Here is an 11,167-nt window from a genome sequence, read left to right as displayed (position 1 = left end):
ACTCCTCTAGGGAAGGTTGAGAAGGGGCCTCAGTTGCTTGTTGTCTTTGTTTTTGCTGCTGCATTGGAGGAGGAACATATGGCCTGCTTGGACCAGCAACATTCTAGAAGGGAGGGGCAGGCTGTTGTTGCTACTGTTGTTGTTGTTGTGGAGGATTTGCCCATCTCAGATTTGAATGATTCCTCCAACCTGGATTGTATCTGTTGCTTGAAAGATCATAATTATTCTGCAGTCGTTGGTTTTGCTGTTGAGGGTGTCTATTATAAATGTTTACAACATAGGCTTCAGGTTGCTCATTGACTCCAGATTGCTGCAAAGAAGGACAAAGATCTGTATGGTGATCAGCAGAAGAACATAGACCACAGACTCTTGCAACAATAACGAGTGCATTTGCATATTTCTGATTTATGGCAAGCTGAGTTACCAGGTTGCCCAAGGCATCAAGTTTTCCCTCAAGCTTCTTATTTTCAGAAGATGAAGATGAATCCGTGGCCACATCATGGACTTCTCTAAGGACAATAGCATCATTTCTTGCACTGAATTGTTGGGAGTTGGAAGCAATCTTCTCAATCAGATTCCTAGCCTCAACAGGAGTCATATCACCAAGAGCTCCACCATTGGCAGCATCAATCATACTCCTTTCCAAGTTGCTAAGTCCCTCATAGAAATATTGCAGAAGGAGTTGCTCAGAAATCTGGTGGTGAGGACAGCTTGCACACAATTTCTTGAATCTTTCCCAGTACTCATACAAGCTCTCTCCACTAAGTTGCCTGATGCCTGAAATGTCTTTTCTGATGGCAGTGGTCCTAGATGCAGGGAAGAATTTCTCCAAGAACACCCTCTTAAGGTCATCCCAGCTGGAAATGGACCTGGGAGCAAGGTAGTACAACCAATCCTTTGCCACTCCCTCCAGAGAATGAAGAAAAGTCTTTAGAAAGATATGATCTTCCTGGACATCAGGGAGCTTCATGGTGGAACAGACAATATGGAACTCCTTAAGATGCTTATGAGGATCTTCACCTACAAGACCATGAAACTTGGGCAGCAAATGTATTAGTCCAGTCTTGAGAACATATGGAACATCCTCATCAGGATATTGAATGCACAAGCTTTCATAAGTGAAGTCAGGTGCAGCCATCTCCCTAAGAGTCCTTTCACAAGGTGGAGGTTGAGCCATGTTCTCAGTATGAAAATTAGCAGCCGAATGGTCAAAATCAGAATGTTCAGAATCACCAGCAACAGAATGCTCAGAATACTCAGAATGCTCCAAATGATCAGGATGCACACTATGCCTAACTAATCTATGAAAGGTTCTATCTATTTCAGGATCAAAGGATTGTAAATCATCTGGATTGCCCCTAGTCATGCACTATATGCAGCAAATCATGTATTTCTCAAAAGCACCAGGGGTAAAAAGGGGGTAAAACTAGGGGTAAAACTACAACTATTTGTGATCAACACCCTAAAATCATGAAAAGAGAGCACAAAAATTTTCAGACAAAAATTCAAAGTCTAACTATGAAAACTGCCTAAGAAAAGTTTAGAAAAATAGGACAATAATACTTTAAAAATAAAAAAAAAAACTTAGTAAACAACTGATTTTTTAAGCATTGAGAACCACAACCGATGCTAGTAGGTTAGGGTTGCATGGGAAATTTTTTTCTACCCCAAATTCATATATAATAATAGTCATTTTGATAACCGGAGCAAAAGTTATGGCCGTTTTGAGTTTTGCTAAAAACAAGTTCCCAAATTTTTTGTATCTCTCAAATTCAGCCACACCAAGTGCTTCTGATATTTTTCACACAAAATATGGATCAAAAGAAACTACCACACAAAAAATCAGCCAAAAATAACAACTCTAGCTATAAAAAAAATCACCAATTAATTAGCAAAATCTAACACTATTCATAGCACTATTCACAACACTCTTCACCTCGGAACATCGGGGAACCACAAAATTTCGCCCCTAAACAGGGGACAAGACTGAAAAACAACAGAAAACACTACACAACACTATACACCTGAAACTCACAAACAACACTAAACAACAGAACTACACATAAAACAACTAAACACTGCAAATTAATCACATGACACAGATTTTATAAAAACACACAGAATGATCAAACAAACGTTCATAGCATATAATAATAAAACAGTAATGAAATGGGGGGGCGGTTTGTTGTTTTTGTAATTTAAGCAGCAAGCAAACTTGAATTAAAAAAATAACAGAACTAAAACATGTTGTTTCCCCTTGATTCAAAAGCAAGTCTCTTATCCTAGGTTACGAGAATTTATCCCTAATCAGTTCAACCACTTAATCCAACCCGAAATTAATTTACTAAGCGAAAATTAACACAAGACTGTCATTGTGTGATTAAGCAACACATACACCAATTAATCCCTCTCACATGTCCATTAAGCATGAATGTTAATTAAGCACAGAGACAATTAATCAAGCATTAAGCATGCATGGATTAATATCAGCAACAAATACAGAATAATTGGTGGAGGGGAAAAACTGATCAGAATTTAATATTAATAACAAAACCTTAAAGAGAGCTATGCTTAATCCTCAAGAGAAAACAACACTAGAGATTCAGCCTTCCATTAACAGCAGAAACGAAACACTGCAACTGGAAACTAATTGCAATTGGAAATGAAATGCAGAAATGAATAGGAAATCGAAGGCAGAAAACGAACTGAAATTAGAAGACAAAAATGAAAACAAAACTGGAATTAAAAGCAGAAAACGAAACTGGAATTTGAAGCAAAAAATGAAAAGGGAGTTGCTACGTGAACAGTACCATGCGCGTGAACAATAACACGAAAAACTGAAAATGAAACCCTACCACATCCCCCATGAACAGTAATCGGCCACCTAAAACCCTAGCAGCTGGGCTCACTAAAGGTCACTAGTCCCCAAAGCTTACAAATATGATTTTTGGGCCCAATAAGGTATGGTGGCCCAATTATAAAAATACAGCCCAAAAATGAAATATAATAAAACTGGACGACAAATAAAATTGTCTGCTATCTTCAAGTCCAAGCCGGTTCAGCCTAATTCTGGATCCAAACCCAATTTCTTATAATTCTCCTGAAATTAAATTAAAACATAGAATTAGTCAAGTAGGCCCATATGATAAAAGTGCATAATTAATTTGACAATTAAGGCTAATCAGTAATTAAAATGGTGACAAAAAGGGGTAAGAAATAGGAGAAAATAATGACACATCAGATTCTGATGAGTCTTAGGGTAGATTTCGGGCCCATGAGCTAAGTTTGAGACCGCTTATCTTTGTACATATTAGATTAAGGTTTTATTATTTTTGGGCCTTGTATTTAGGGCTCCATAAAATAGGTAAGGTACCCTAGAAATGTAGGATTTTTCAGCCCTTGTATTTTAGGACACCTAGACTACTTTTTGTATTAAGGGTAGTTTTGTAATTTCACATGCATTAAGTGAATATTTGATGTGTGTGTTGAGAAATAAATTTAATTGAATTGGGAGAATCTTGGACACCTAAGCACTTTGTGCATGTCCTTCATGCTTTACATGCCTCATGACACCTAAGCACAGTTAGTGGGGAATCTTGGACTTGATCTTGGATTAGTGGGCTGAACCATAGATAAAATTCACTAATCATAATTAGTGAAATTTTGGCTCCAAAATTTGGCTCCACAAATTCAATTTCAAATTCAAGTGAAATTCAAATTTCCCTCCAATTTTGTGTGACGCTTAGGCTATAAATAGAGGTCATGTGTGTGCATTTTTTCAACTTGGATCATTTGAAAATTAAACTTTAGATTTCAGTGCTCTTTTAGAGCACAAAAATTCGTGCTCTTCTCTTCCTCTCCCTTCATTCATCTCCTTCTTCCTCCAAGCTCTTATCCATGGTCTCCTACGGTGGTGAGCTTCTTCTAGACTCATCTTCTCCTTGAAGTGGCGTTTCCTCTATCTCTTCCTTCTCCATTCCGATGCCATTCATCTTCCAAGAAGCAAAGGAATCCATTGATGAAGAAGATCCTAGGCCTACAAGCTCCAATGGAGCTTACATCTTGTGGTATCAAGAGCATCTTCATCTAGAGTCTTTCTCTTTGATGATACGTTGTCGCTGGTAGTCCCTACCGCCACAATGTTTGATATCAAAGGGGATGACATCTCTAGAAACCATTGAAAGTTATGTGCAACCACCTTGGGAATTATCACTAATTAGCAAAACCTTTAGTTCCCCACATTAGGTTCAGGGACACGGAGCAAACAGGCTACGTGTTGTTTCCTTGATATTGCCATCTTTAGGATGTCATGATAGTGTGTGTCTTTCCTATGCTTGTTATGTTGTTATTTCATTTCGGCATTAATTGATTGTGTTACCATGCTCGTTCATCTAGTATGTTTCTTTGGCGCTATCAACTACGTGCTCTCATGCATGTTTACCCATACTGTGTCGTCACTCGTGCATTGCACGTGTCTCGTCATGTTGTCACGAGAAGTCAGAAGGTCCACGTCATCTTTTTAAATGCATGCATGAGGCACCATGGTGATGACTGCGAATGAACCATGATGCCCAATGCGTTGTGAGTAAAAAAAGATGATCTTCCAGGCTCTTGTGTCTGTAAAATGCATTTGTGTCATGCATACCATAAACATTCCCTTATGCATTCATTGTATTTCCTCCATGATGGAGTGTCAAATTATTGATCAATAGAGTTTTTCATTCTAGCAAAACATGGGATCGAATCAAGAACCCTCTTTTAAAAAAAGATTCTATCATGTCAAAATCAAAAGCCTAGAAGTTGCCAGTTTGCAAAAAAGTTAGGCCAGTTGATGGATCAACTCCAACGTCAAGCTTTCCGTAAGACATATGGGAAGATTTAGGATCTGGCTATGATAGAAGTCTCTATTGAAGCCATTGCATCCCTCACTCAGTATTTTGATCAGCTGCAAAGGTGCTTCACGTTTGGGGACTTTCAGTTAGTATTGACCATGTAAGAATTTGAAGAAATCTTGGGATGCCCGATAGGAGGAAGAAAGCCATATCTCTTTTCTGGGATATACCCCTCCATGGCGAGAATAGTCAAAGTGGTCAAAATCTTGGCACAAGAATTCGACTGAGTAAAACAAAATAGGAATGGGGTAGTCAGAATACCGAGGAAGCACTTGGAGGAGAAAGCGAAGGCTTTGGCGGATCAAGGTGAATGGGCTTCATTCATTGATGTCTTAGCGTTATTAGTGTTTGGAGTCATCCTCTTTGATGTAAGCTTCCTTGTGAAGCTTCTACGGAGGCTGGATCTTTGAGCTTTAATGAGACCCTTCAATTGTGATTTTCCACCATGGAGATGCAGTAGAAGATAAAGGAGAAAAGGTGAGAGGAGGCGCCATCCACTAGGGAATAAGCCATGGTAGAAGGAGCTTCACCACCAAGAATGTGCCTTGGATAAGAAGCTTGGAGAGGATGTTTCAATGGAGGAAAAGAAAGAGAGAGGGGGGAGCACAAAATTGAAGGAGGAAAAGGGGGAGAGAAGTTGAACTTTGAGTTGTGTCTCACAAGACTCTAATTCATCAAAGTTACAACAAGCGTTACACAAGCTTCTATTTATAGCCTAGGTAGCTTCCTTAAGAAACTTCCTTGAGAAGCTTCCTTGCGAAGCTTGTTTGAGAAGCTTCCTTGAGAAGCTAGACCTTAGCTACAAACACCCCTCTAAGAACTAAGCTCACCTCCTTGAGAAGCTTCCTTGAGAAGCTTTCTTGAGAATATTCCTGGAGAAGCTAGAGCTTAGCTACACACACCCTTCTAATAGCTAAGCTCACCTCCTTGAGATGAGAAACTAGAAATCAACTACACACACCCCTATAATAGCTAAGCTCACCCTTATGCCAAAAATACATGACAATACAAAAAAGTCCCTACTACAAAGACTACTCAAAATGCCCTGAAATACAAGGCTAAACCCCTATACAACAAGAATGGCCAAAATACAAGGCCCAATAGAAGGAAAAACCTATTCTAATATTTACTAAAGAAGAGTGGACCCAACCTTGGCCCATGGGCTTAGAAATCTACCTTGAGGTTCATGAGAACCCTAGGGTCTTCTTTAGCAGCTCTAGCCTAATCTTCTTGGAGTCTTCTGTTCAATACCCTTGGGGGGTAGGATTGCATCATCCCCTCTACCTTAGAAAGGATTTGACCTTAAATCCCAAGGTTCTTCATACTTTGGACTCCTTCCCTCTATACCTGTAAAAAGAATAAAAACATATGTATTAGTGGTGTTGGGTATGTTAGAGTAGGGTAAGGTCTGAAAACCCCTTTCATGGACATCTTCCCATAAGGGAACATGGTTCCTCACCAACTCAATGAGTGGTGCTACAAGAATAGAAAAATATGGGATAAACCTTTTGTAAAAGTTTTTTAAGTCATGGCAGCCCCAAATTTCCCTTATACTTGGTGGAGTGGGCCAATCAGGAATGACCTTTATTCTCTTAGGGTCCGTTGGAACCCCTTGATCACTATTTAAAAAATTAAGGAAAGTAATGCAATAAAATGTACCTTTTCTTGTATTTTCATGTTGATTATTCCTACAAAAAAGTACGACAAACCTAAGGTGTCCCATATGAGCACCAAAGTTTGTATTAAAACCAAAAATAAGAACAAACCTACCAAATGAGTCCCTATGTACATGAATCATGAAGATGTTGGGTGCATGAGTGATTTTACAAAAGAGGGTAGCAACACTCAACATATTCATCATATCACTTATTTTAGGGATTTAGTGCCTAATAATACCCATTTTGGGCACAACGAAAGCACAAGGATTTAAGCTCTTATGAACCAAACCCTCATCTAACAACTTCTTTACTTGAGGAATAACCTCAAGACCAAGAGGTGTGGCAATGCTAACAAGTGTCTTTTTACAAAAAAGAAAATGTAGAGGTTTTCTAAGAGGGGAAGTTTCTTTAATGTTTGTCTTTATTGTAAAATGACTTTCCTTCTTAGCTAACCTCTTGGAGGAGACACTTACCTCCTTACACTCCTCCTTAACCATTAATGGTCGTCCTTCTTCTTGGGGGTAGATTTCTTCACTAGATTCTTCCCCTTTTGCTTCTTCACTTTCACTTGAGGAAGGTGAAGTAGTAGCCTCATCTTGTCTACTGTAAATATCTTGGCCCCTCATAATCATCGGTTTCTTGGTGGGGCATTGAGAAGTAATGTGTCCTCTTCCAAGACATTTAAAGCACTTTATGGAGCTAGTCTTCTCTTGCATACTAGCCTTAAAGGGTTGCTTTTCTATTGTCTTCCCCTTATCATCTTTGGGCTTAGAAGGTGTCACCCCTAAGATGCCTTGCCCTTGGTCTTTCTTTGGATAAGAGTGAGAGCCATAAGATTTTGAAGTAGACTTCCTTTTGAGTTGTTGCTCTACCCTTATTTCCCAATCTAAGTTAGCCTCTACATTTTCCTTCCTATGGAAGTATGGGAGGTTAATGTTAGCCTCTTGAGGCTTTCTTTCATTTTCTCTCCGATGGGAGTGAGGTCTAAGATGTGACCTATGCCTTCCTTCATAATAGTCACAAAGTTCTTCACTTAGGCTCTTGCAAGAGTTATGACTACTATAGGAGGCATGTTTTTCTTTTCTTAACTCTTTTAGTATTTTTCTTCTTTCTTCTTCCCTTATTTTCTCTTTTTCATCTTGACTTATTTCTTCCACTTTTTTTTCCTTTTTATTTCCTCTCTTATTTTTCTTTCCACAACTTAAGGGATCTCAACTAATCTAATATCTTATCCAAGGGGTCCTTAGGTGTAGAACCCTCACCATTAATACTAGATGAAGAATGAAGACTCATGTTGCTTTCTAATTCGTGGTTCTTTCTTGTTGGGGCTTTGAAAACAAAAAGTTAAAAGAAACTATGGTTGAAACTAGCCAAAATAAACACTAAAAGAGGTGTGAAAGATAAGGTAAAAACTAATTGGTAAAAGGCAAGCTATCTAGGTGATTTGACAATGGAAGGTAAAGGAAATAAGCTATGAAAGTAAGCAAGAAATGTAAACTAGGCGAATCCGAAGAGTGTTTGGATGACCACATTTATGGTTCCCAACAAAACACTCACAATCCTAAGAGAAAATTGCCTAAAATTATTATACACAAATGGAAGTAGGGTGTCCTATTGGAGGCTCCCAACTTACTTCCAATGAAAGGCCTTCTTGTTACAAAATTTGAAAGCAATGAAGGTAAGTAAATTGGCAGTTACAAAATTACACAAGGTCCTCAATTTTTGGTGGTTGTTCTCTCTTTGGTGATTCACTCAATTTGGACTGCTTCTTAGTCCAGTAGCTCTTAAGGTGGTTGGCCCCTTGCTTCTTGACTCAAATTCTTCAAGGGATGACACCAATGCTCCTTTCCAATTCCCTATATGGCAACTCACAAACAAGGAAACAAAGAGACAAGCAATAACCAAAGACCAAAAAATGAAATGAAAACTAAACCAATGGAGTTTTAACAAGACAATTTTTCAAGGATTATTCAACAATTGAAGCAATGAAAATGACATAGAAGCAAGCTAGGACTCAAAGAGAAACTTAGAATGGCTCTAGAGTAGAGTAGAAAAAAATAAAATAAAAAAGACTCAACAAACCTCTAGCTTTGGCACTTGTTTTCACACTAATTTTCAATTGAAATTTCGGAACTAAGATTGATATAAAATAGGCACCAATTATAGAATAATTTTTGAGCCAAAACAACAAGCACACTTCTTTTTCACCTTTTTTTTTCTTCATACTAATTTTTCTCCCAACTTGTGTGATTTTTTGTATTTTTTCCTTTTATCCAAATCACTTGTTTCTTTATTTATAACTTTTTTCCAGATGTCTTGAAAATTCAGTAAAAGTTTCAGCTCAAAATTTGCAGTGACCAATTCTCAGTAATTTTTACAAGTTCATATGTCCAAGTTGCCAGCACCAGTGATTTCAGACGTCGATTTTTTTTTTAGCATGGAATATTGATTGCCTTGGGCTTACTTTCAACCTTCCTATGTATGTTGAACTCACTAAGCTTGTTTACCACAGTTTTAGGAGTTCAGTATTCACTTAGGATCAAAATTTCAGCCAACAATTCATTCACCAAAACTCAAATCCACAATAGACACAATCATACGGAAACCTAAAAGTTCAAGAAAAGGTTCACAATCAAAGACTCTCTAAGAATTTTTCATGAACATGTTAAGGACTAATTAACATGCAAGATTTGACTCAAATCAAATAATAGGCTAAAATAATTTTATAGACTCATGAACAAATGAGTTAGACAAAGAAACAAGAAAAATAAAATTCAGCACAACATAAGAAATCTTATGTGACAAGTTTCATTACTAGACATGACTTCTATGACAAAACTACAATAGGTGAACAAGTCACTCTAGATTTTTGAGGTTTATTTCTACTTTAATTTTTTTTAAGAATTTTATGGTTTAGGTTTCAGCCACAAAAAATAGCAAGACAAAACTCAAAGGAACCTAAACTCAACACAACTCATGGTTCAAGAACATGAAGAAGAAATTTAAACCATAGAAAATCAAATCTAGCTTCTATAGCAAGATTAATTGGTGGAAACTCTAAATAATCATGTTAACAACATTTATAACAAGAAATGTGAGGAGATACCTGGAGAAAAATGAAGAAACAACAATGGAGGAGAAGGTAAAACTGAAAATTAATGGAGGTTTAAGGAGCACCAACTTGAAGCTCTTGTGATCTGATTTCCACTTGATGTAAGCTTGCTTGTGGAGCTTCTACAGAGGCTGGTTCTTTGAGCTTCAATGAGGTCCTTCAATGGTGATTTTACACCATGGAGATGCAGTAGAAGATAAAGGAGAAGAGGTGAGAGAAGGCGCTATCCACTAGGGAATAAGCCATGGAAAAAGGAGCTTCGCCACCAAGAATATGCCTTGGATAAAAAGCTTGGAGATGATGCTTCAATGGAGGAAAAGAAAGAGAGAGAGAAAGAGAGAGAGGGGAGGAGCACGAAATTGAAGGAGGAAAAGGGGGAGAGAAGTTAAACTTTGAGTTGTGTCTCACAAGACTCTAATTCATCAAAGTTACAACAAGTGTTACACATACTTCTATTTATAGCCTAGGTAGCTTCCTTAAGAAACTTCCTTGAAAAGCTTCCTTGGGAATCTTCCTTGACAAACTTCCTTGAGAAGCTTCTTTGAGAAGCTTCCTTGAGAAGCTTCCTTGAGAAGCTAGAGCTTAGCTACACTCACCCCCTATAATGGCTAAGCTCACCCTTATGCCAAAAATACATGAAAATACAAAAAAGTCCCTAGTACAAAGACTACTCAAAATGCCCTGAAATATAAGGCTAAAACCCTATACTACTAGAATGGCCAAAATACAAGGCCCAGAAGAAGGAAAAACCTATTCTAATATTTACAAAGAAGAGTGGACCCAACCTTGGCCCATGTGCTTAGAAATCTACCCTAAGGTTCATGAGAACCCTAGGGTCTTCTTTAGCAGCTCTAGCCCAATCTTCTTGGAGTCTTCTATCCAATACTTGTGGGGTAGGATTGCATCACTCTTTCCAAATTTGGATGGCCTAGTAGACCTAGCGTCTGTCAATGCCTTCCTTGCTTATCACCATGGTAAGGAAAGTCCGATTGTTGCTGTTTTGGCCAATGCCTATGACACATTTGACCGGCGGTGCGAGAAGAGCGGCACAAGGATTGTCTATTGCACAACCGCTCTTTATGTATAGCTGGTCTCTCACCTCTTTCATCATGAAAGTAGATTCATCTGTCCCTTACAAGGTCACCACTTGTGTGCCGAGAATGGAAAAGCAAATTGGGAGCAACTCTTGGCTGGCATGCATGGGACATCCATTAATTGGTTCCCTCGATGGAAGGAAAGAGGGGCCGGAGTTTTATCCTTATGTGAAGGGTTCTCAAACGTCACCTTGATGGGAACGAGGGGTTGTATCAATTATAATCCCATCCTTGCCATAAGACAACTTGGCTATCCGATGAGAGGAGCACCGTCAGAAGAAACTATCATGCCTTTCATTGCACGAGGTTTCAGTGACCCCAATGCAAGGATGTTTCAAAAGGTCCGAAAAGCGTGGAGTGTGGTGCAAAGGAAGGATAAGGAGCTTAGGGGAAGCATAAATGGGATCGTCG

The 11,167-nt window shown here is 38.5% G+C and overlaps 1 non-coding gene across 1 annotated transcript; it reads left to right on the top strand.

The window, feature by feature from the left end:
• The first annotated feature begins 692 nt into the window (after positions 1-692).
• LOC113001728 (small nucleolar RNA R71) lies at positions 693-799 on the top strand. The gene has a single exon (XR_003267216.1). It is a non-coding gene; the product is annotated as a small nucleolar RNA R71 (small nucleolar RNA).
• The last annotated feature ends 10,368 nt before the right edge of the window (positions 800-11,167 follow it).

The sequence above is a fragment of the Glycine max genome, chromosome 5, assembly GCF_000004515.6.
Source record: "Glycine max cultivar Williams 82 chromosome 5, Glycine_max_v4.0, whole genome shotgun sequence".
Taxonomy (NCBI): Eukaryota; Viridiplantae; Streptophyta; class Magnoliopsida; order Fabales; family Fabaceae; genus Glycine; species Glycine max.
Note: the sequence above shows the minus strand (reverse complement) of the source record. Positions and strands in the feature narration are given on the sequence as shown.